The sequence below is a fragment of the Notothenia rossii genome, assembly GCF_949606895.1.
Source record: "Notothenia rossii genome assembly, chromosome: 1".
NCBI classification, from domain to species: domain Eukaryota; kingdom Metazoa; phylum Chordata; class Actinopteri; order Perciformes; family Nototheniidae; genus Notothenia; species Notothenia rossii.
In genome coordinates this window covers 50,058,579-50,067,090 of record NC_136912.1, presented here as the reverse complement: position 1 = coordinate 50,067,090, position 8,512 = coordinate 50,058,579, and the positions used below count along the sequence as shown (strand labels likewise).

The window sequence follows — 8,512 nt, the reverse complement described above, 5'->3', positions numbered from 1 at the left end:
AGACAGAGAGATAGGTTGAGTTTGGCTCTTAAAAGTGCCGTTGGTTTTATGATGGTGTAGATCAGTGTATGGGTTTGTGGTGTGGGTACAGGAGCTGCAGGAGAGAACAGAAAAAGTGAATTATGTAGTGAAACTAGTTTTTTTAAATGCACATTGTGACGGTTTAACTACTTTAGACAGACTGAGTTAATTTACGTGTTTCCTGTTTCATACGCGTAACAAGCACATGGACGTGGACTATGCCCCTCCCCCCCAAACATTAAAATGTCGGCCAGCGTTAGTACTGTCATGTGTAAAACAAAAGCGATTAAGATAACGTATAACTCACACTTTAACACCGACGTATGTAGCCGTAATTAAGACAAATATTTTTCACACACCACTTATGAGCTGATATAAATGTAGCTAAACTAGTTTAAGCTTATGTTCAACGTGAGCTAGCTAGCTAGCCGCCCGCAAGAATAATTTCACATTAATGTTGCTTTGCTGATTATGGCGAAAGCATTTCTCAGACTTAGAACAGTTCAGTATGTATGATGAACCATGCGAGTAAAGGCTTAAAAAAAAGCCCCAATTATTAAATCTAAGCAAAACATGTATCAGACTTTAGTGACCCAACTTACTTTGTCAGAGGATGGATCGCAATGCCGGTGGCAGCGTCTTTGGCCAATAGGTGGTGCTCTGAATGATGTAATTTCCTGTACCGATTATACAATAAAATATTAATACATTTCCTATATTTTGACACGATAACTCTTTAATAACCTAAGTAGCCTACGGACAAAAACAAAAAAGTATATATTGCCTTATAAAATGCAGAAAAGTTTAAACATCTAACATGATAATAATAAATAAAAAATAATGATATCTTAAACCAAAATAAATAAAATGGAAGATTAACCGACAACAACAATTTAACATAAATAAAACAAGGATAAAAACAAGGATAAGTTTGACTCAATGTTGTGTAAAGTACCCGTTATGGTTAAAAAATATATATTTTTATTTTTATTTTTTGAAAATAATACAGCTTCCATCTTCCCGAGACACGAAGAGGAGACACGAACAATTCTTCCACTTGAAATGCGTTAAACTGTGTCAGAGAGATGTTTAATCGGTTCATTTTAATTGGGGATTATGGGTAGTGTAGTGTCTTCGGCCATCCTAAACTCGATGATGCTCGAAATGTCCCTTATAGGCCTACGTCTGTTTCCGGTTATTTTTATTTTGAAATTCAGTTCCTGAAGGACGGCAAAAAAGCCCGAGATTATAGAATTAAACAAATAAATAAAAACAAGGATAATTGTGTGTTATTGTTGACTAAATAACAGTGTGTTATTTTGAAAAGAATAACAAATTAAAAGGAAAAATGAGCCCCATTTATTTTCCTCACAGACAGCAACAAAAGTCCGAAATGATACGATTTTAAATAAAAGCAATAATCGTGGCTTGATATTGTTAGAAATTAAAATCAATGTTTTGATGGTATAATGTAGCTTAAACATACCGTCAGTTTAAACGCTCTTTTATACTGAAAAACCAGAAATTCTTGTGCACAAGCAGTTAAGCTTTTATTCTGAAAATCCTTCATCTACGGTTAGCATTTAGCATGTGGCTAATATACGATTTCCTAAAGAGGTGAATTGAGTAGCGAAATGACGTGGTGTGGTGAAAACCGAAACCTACTGATTTAACACTACAACTATAGATGTCGAGATACTACCATGCTGAATATTAAATGAAAGTACAGTTTATTTGAATACACTATTGTTTACAGAGGAGAGTAGCATGCAGGGGTGGACTGGCCATCTGGCATACCGGGCATCGTCCCGGTGGGCCGTTGACCCAATGTGGGCCGGTCCGCAATGTTTTTTTTCTTTTCTTTTTCCCCCCTCTAAATTCCCTCCAATTGGGCCAGCCAATTGGCTACAGAGGGCTAGCAGTGTGTTGCCAGCATCGACACATATTATTGGTCTATTGTTTGTCATTGTCAATCAATCATGGGCTGACATGCTCAGAGAGCCCTGACAGTGCTGTCAATCACAACACAAACCAGGGTGGGGCGGGACCTCATGGCATGGGTGGGAGTCGCGGGACGGGCTGCTGCTGAGCTGAAAATGGATAAGCAGAAGAAACGCCCGGGTGGCGCTGAAAAACTGCGACTTAAAAAGCTGAATTCTCTGGAGGTGGAGGCTGCTAAATATTCTAAATTGACGGACCTATTTGGTGCCGTGGTCACCGCCCCAGCAGGTGCTGCTGCGCCGGGAGACGAGCGAGTGGAGGAATACATGGTAAGTAACGTTAGCCTGGGGCTGGCTAGGCTACATTTTTGAGACATGTCCAAAAAAAAGTAGAACATGTTTTTACATTGAATGTGATGTGACCTAATTAACTGCATAGTCCTACTTGTGACAACATATTAGCCCAGAGTTGAAGGGCTGTGAATGTTGGTAGTTGTGGTTGATTTTGTTTAAATATGCCGAATTGTGATATGGGTTTTTATTGTTCAGATGATTTAGCTAGGCTAGCTAAGAGCTGCTAACGTCAGCGGTTTCTTGTAGCCATAGCAACAGTAAACGTTCACATGGACCAACGAGCTGTAAGTAGAGATGAAGCTGCAGAATCAAGCTGTATTGTAAATACAGATGAGATACTTAGAATTTTAGCACAAAATATAAGTAAACCTATAGGAAATAATTTGATTAATTTGCAATATTTGCCATTGAATTTATTGTAATCTTTCAATTCATTTATTGTTTACTGAGGTGATAACTATTTCACAATTTGTGTGTAACTTTAATTTCTGTGTAAATGTGTTACTTTTACTGTAGTTTTCAAATGGCTGTGTATAGTGCTGTCTTGAGCATTTTCAGGTATTGTCACAAAGATCTGACTTTTTTGCATTGGAAAACACTAAGTGTCATAATGAAAACATGGCAAAGCCACTAGTGTTGTAACGCTCGCGAATGTTTCGTTCAATATGAACTAATCTTTTATCTTGTACATTATTCTGTGGTTTTGAGTTATTTCCCCATCCAATGATAAATGCTTTCCCTATGTCCAGCCCAGACAGGTTCAGGGAGAGAGCCAGACCAATTCAGGCAGCCCAAAGACTGCACCACCTGAGAGGGAAAAGGCTGTAGAGAGTGAGGAGTATGTCAGCCCAAAGACAGGATCACCTGAGAGGGAAACAGCTGTTGAGAGCTATGAGTGTGCCAGTCAAATTACTGATTTTTTTTCACAACCTGATTAGAGAAATCTCCAGTCATTTTTAAATTACCATCCTCAGCAAAAAAGTAGCAATCCAGTGGTGCAGAAAGTGTTCTGTAGCAGAGACGACACCAGTAGAAGGTGGCTGACGTACTGTCCAGAGCGTCACATGCTGTATTGTTTCATCTGCATGGCATTCGGTAAGAGAACTGATAGCAGTCTGTTCATCACTGGAATGTCAGATTGGAGGCATATACACCAGCGCACAGAGGAGCATGAGAGAAGCCGTGGACACAGAAACTGTGCTGAAGCTTACCTCTTGAAATCCGCCAGTGCTGATATCAGCAGTGTGTTTGGTGGCAGTCAGATGTCGGCGCACAGAGAGCAGGTCAGAAAGAGACGGCAGGTTTTGGAGCGCATCATAGATGTCATCAAGGTTCTTGGGAAGAGGGGGCTTGCATTCAGGAGGTCAGAAAATGAGGCAGCATATACTCTGGAAGACCACACAGTTGATCATGGTAATTTCTTGGAACTCTACTTCTACTGGGGAAGTATGATTTCTGTTTAAAAGAGCACCTGGACAGCTGCATTGAGAACAGCAGAAAGTTGCATTTGTCTGGTGGCACGAGAGGCAGAGGTTCTCTTGTAACTTTACTCTCCAAAACCACAGTCAACTCAGTGATAGATGCAATTCACCTTCTGATTAAAAAAAACATCTCCAGTGATATCAAGAAAGCAGGAATGTTTTCAGTGCAGCTGGACACAACACAGGACATCACCTCTCAGGATCAATGCTCTATAATTATGAGGTATGTTACTGATGTTGTTCATGAGAGGCTTGTTGCAGTGCTGAAGTGTAGTTCATCCACTGGACAGGCCTTTGTCAACATTCTGTCAGAAGTTCTGGACAAAATGGGCCTCAGCAAGACCATGTGCATTGGAAATGCGACTGATGGGGCATCAAACATGCAAGGCCAATACAAAGGATTCTCCTCACTATTGTCTGCACAATCTCCAAACCAGGTGCATGTATGGTGCTACGCACATGTACTAAATCTGGTGCTTGCAAACACAACCCAGATTGTTATTGAGAGTGGGTCCCTGTTTGCGCTCCTCAATGGCATTGCGGTATTCATCAAAGAGTCATATAAAAGGATGAATGTGTGGGAAGAGTCAGGCCGAAACAAGAGACGTAGACGCCTTGCTCCTATTGGCGAGACACGCTGGTGGGCCAAGCATGAGGCCCTGAAGAAGGTGTTTGGCTCCTTTGGAAAACCGGAAGATGGTTCTGTACGTTGATGTGCTGTTGACATTATCAGCTATACAGAAACAGGCAACAGTGAAACCATGTATCCGTGTCATGGCCAGAGGATATGCAGAGTCATTGCTCAAGTATGAGACGATCTTGACGGCTCAAATCTTCCTCCGCATATTTGAACATACCTCTCCATTGTCTAAATACCTTCAGACGGCAGGATTGGACATCCTCTCTGCTCACAGAATGGTGGCATCGACACAGGATACGCTGAAAATCTTGGGAAGAGATTTTGAATCTGTAAAAAAAGCAGCAGACACATTTGTCAACTGGACAATCACAGAAATCCAAGAGAGAGATGACATGGACATTGAAGTGGAGGCCACACTGCCACAAAAGAGGAGGAGGATGAAGAAAGTCTTGCCTGGAGAGATGGCTCAGGATGAGACCCTGGATGATGCAGAAAAATCCTATGAGGTGAATGTGCATAACCGGATCATGGACACAGCAATTGAAGCCATTCATAGGCGCTTTTTAACACACGGCAATCTATATGCTGACTTGGCATGTCTGGATCCCAGAAACTTCCCTCAGCTCTGCACCAGTGCTCTTCCCCAGTCTGCCCTCCAAGACTTAAGCAAGTGCTTGCAAGGATTTGACAGCAGGGCAACCAAGGAAAATATGCAGGCCGAGTTGAAAAGCTTTGCACTCCAGTGGAACAGGCTGAAGGCATCCCCATTGGCAGAGTACAAAGCAAGAACAGTAGAAGATGGATCAGGTGGTGAGGAGGACAACACAAAAGTGGTTGAGATAACTCCCATAAGCTGTTGCTCCTGCAAAGAATGCCCTCTGTGCTGCTACGAGATACTTCGCCGTTTCAACATGCTAACAGATGCATACCCTGTCCTAGGCCTTGCTTATAAATACCTGCTTACATTATCCCTCGCACAGGTGGCTTGTGAGCGCACATTTTCAATTTGAAGTTTATTAAAAACAGACTCAGAAGCACCCTCTCATCTGATAAATTGGAGGCATTTATGTTGATGGCCACAGAGAAAGACATCCTCATGTCCTTGGACTCTGACTCTGTAATAGACAGACTTGCAGAGAAGAGTGAGCTGCTTAAAAAGCTGCTCCACTGATAAGGCGAGAAATATTTAATATGATTGTTATTATCACACATCACACATTATGGATGTAGTAATTCATTATTTGTCATTTTAATGATGCTTTTCAGAAGTTGTATTGTGCTTATGTGTTGATCCTTAATGGTGTGATCATGTACACTAAATTATCAATTATTCTCCATTACAGGTTGTTCTGATATATTTGAGGAGTCGTTCTCCCTCTGTTCTATATGTGGACTTGTTCTCTCATTTGGGACCATTGTTATTTGGTAAGTTTATCATGTATTTTTTAATGTTGTATAAATTCATACTTAATAATTTTTAAAAAGGTTTTGAAAGAAACGCACATCCCAAAAGTTTTAAACTCTAGGTGCTGGACAGAGGAAAACATTTTATTTATTTTTCAGACTTAATAATGTATCCAATTCCCTCTCAGGTTGACCACTTGACATGTGAGAGCTTGAGGAGTTGTTCCCCCTCCGTCCATGTTCGAGGACTTGCTCTCTCTCTGCCTCCACTCTCTACCTTCACTGCACCAAAGTTTGGCTGTTGAGTCTCCTCTAGTATGGTGAGTTTATCATTTTTTATGTTTTATGAAATCATACTGAATTTGTGATGATTAGAGACTTAATAATGTATCCGATTCCCTCTCAGGTTGACCACTTGACATGTGAGAGCTTGAGGAGTTGTTCCCCCTCCGTCCATTTTCAAGGATTTGCTCCCTTACTGCCTCCACTTCACCACTTTTTGAGAAGTCTATGATTTTTTGAGTATGTCATGTGTCTTATAATGTTATATGAATTCATACTTGATTTGTGATGATGAGAGACTTAATAATGTTTCCATGTCTCTTTTAGGTGGACCACCCTATATATGACAGCCTAAGAAGTTGTTTTCCCTCTGTCCCCTTTTGAGGACCTGCTTTGTCTCCTCCATCATTCACTGGGCCACTTTTAGGTTCCTGAGCTTATTTAATGTGGTGAGAGGAATGCAATATGTGTATGTTTAAAGGTTATGTTTAAAGGTTTATGTGAATAAACATACTATATGTGTTATAAAATGACAATTGGTAATTCATAAATGTCTCTTTATATTCTCTGCTACCATTATCTCCTGTCAAACAGGTTTTCCTGACCTGCTAGAAGTTCTTCTATGATGCTTGAGTCATCCATCATATCTGAGAGCTTCGTCTTAACTTTGTGAGTTTATTATGCAACTTGTTTTGTCTCAGATTGAAACAAAAGGTTTGATTATGATTATTTCCTGGCTGAAGATTTTCATATTGATGGTTTTAATTTCAAACATCTGCATATCTTTTAAGTTCAATTAACAGTTATGCAGGTAGGCCTTAGGGCTCTTTTGAGACTTAAGTCATCCTTCATGACGGATACATTTGTTCACTAAGTGTCACTACGTCACAAAAAGGCTACATGGCTACATATATTTGTCAGTACACAGATACTGAGTACAAGTTCTGTTTGCTGTTTCTTGCAGGTCACGAATTTGGTGAGGAGTGGAGCTGGCTGGCTGCGGACGAGGAAGTATAGAGCAATACATACTTGTGCACATACACGTATATGAGAATGCATATCTATTCAGACCTGTAACCCATGTCTTAGACTTTTCACACAGCTATGAAAATATATATATATTTTTTTCCAATTCTGTATTTATGGTTTCATAATGAGTGAGTGAGTTTCAGCTCTAATGCTGTAATATGTTTCTATTTAGATTATTTGTCAGGATATTTTTTTGTTATTATTGTCCGAGTCTGGTTTTAACTAATACTGGGCTTTCACCAAAAGATTTTCACAGTCACAGACTAAAAACTGAAAGGGTAGCATAAGGGTTCTTCCCGTTAGTCTCGTCCCACCCCTAGTCATGACATAACTTCTGTTGTGATTTGACACTATAATGAATAAAGATTGATTGATATAGCTGTCAATTTTAGTCCTTGAGTTCATAGTTAAGTGCTTTATTTGTTAACTGCTATCAAGGAATATGACTCTCCTTTGTAGTATGCATGAGAGAAGATGCCGCAAGTTTAGTGGACTTCTATGTAGTGTCCGCTGATAATGTAGTGGGCTGGTCTGGACAGAAAATGCCAGGGCTGAATTTTTGTCCCAGTCCACCCCTGGTAGCATGTGACAACATCCGGAATGACCGGAAACGTAACCAGACGTGAAGCATTTTCTGTATGTTTTAGAGTATTGATTACAGCGTTTAGAATGTGTTACATGAAAAGTGATGAAAGAGAATATGAGGAGAAAAGGCGTGTTAAGCATATGTTAAAGGTGAAAAGTACCAATCCTCTGTTTAAATGCAACAACGGACATTAGAGGTGAGGCGAGCCGGCTGGCGGGGAGGAGCCAGCAGAGGATATATAACGCCACCGAACGGGGGATTCGTCCTTCTCTTCTTGCTCAGGAGAGCCAGATCACAGCTGTTTTCTGCCGGAACAATATTCTGTCTGTAACACTACCGCGCCTTTTTTAATTAAATTATCCCATTTGAATCTTTTCAGAGACTCCATTTAGTCTCATTTTAAAGCTTCTCTCCTGGACGCGAGAATAAAGAACATATTTAACAATATTGAGTAAGAACATGTTTTTATGAACCACACAGCTTCCGGTCTTCCTATAATACGTAATGCCGTGAGACTACCAACAGAAATACATTGCTTTGAAAATCGTGCTGTGCAACACGAAAAAAAAGGGGAAAGACTACCAATAGAAATACATTGCTTTTAAAATCGTGCTGTGCAACACGAAAAAAAGGGGAAAATCGTGTTGGTGAACACGAATCAATAGATTAAAAATCGTGTTGGTGAACACGAAATGCCGTGAGACTGGGTTGCACACACACATACACAAACACACACACACACACACACACACACCCCCACACACACACACACACA

At 40.3% G+C, this 8,512-nt stretch overlaps 1 long non-coding RNA gene across 2 annotated transcripts; it reads left to right on the top strand.

The window, feature by feature from the left end:
* Positions 1 to 1,796: 1,796 nt before the first annotated feature.
* LOC307027883 lies at positions 1,797 to 8,092 on the top strand. 2 transcript variants are annotated; one of them, XR_013804792.1, is made up of 7 exons: positions 1,797 to 2,291; positions 3,065 to 5,861; positions 6,029 to 6,160; positions 6,247 to 6,362; positions 6,450 to 6,571; positions 6,717 to 6,791; positions 7,087 to 8,092. It is a non-coding gene; the product is annotated as an uncharacterized lncRNA (long non-coding RNA). The 2 variants fall into 2 exon arrangements; XR_013804793.1 differs by having other exon boundaries at positions 1,800 to 2,291; positions 5,780 to 5,861.
* The last annotated feature ends 420 nt before the right edge of the window (positions 8,093 to 8,512 follow it).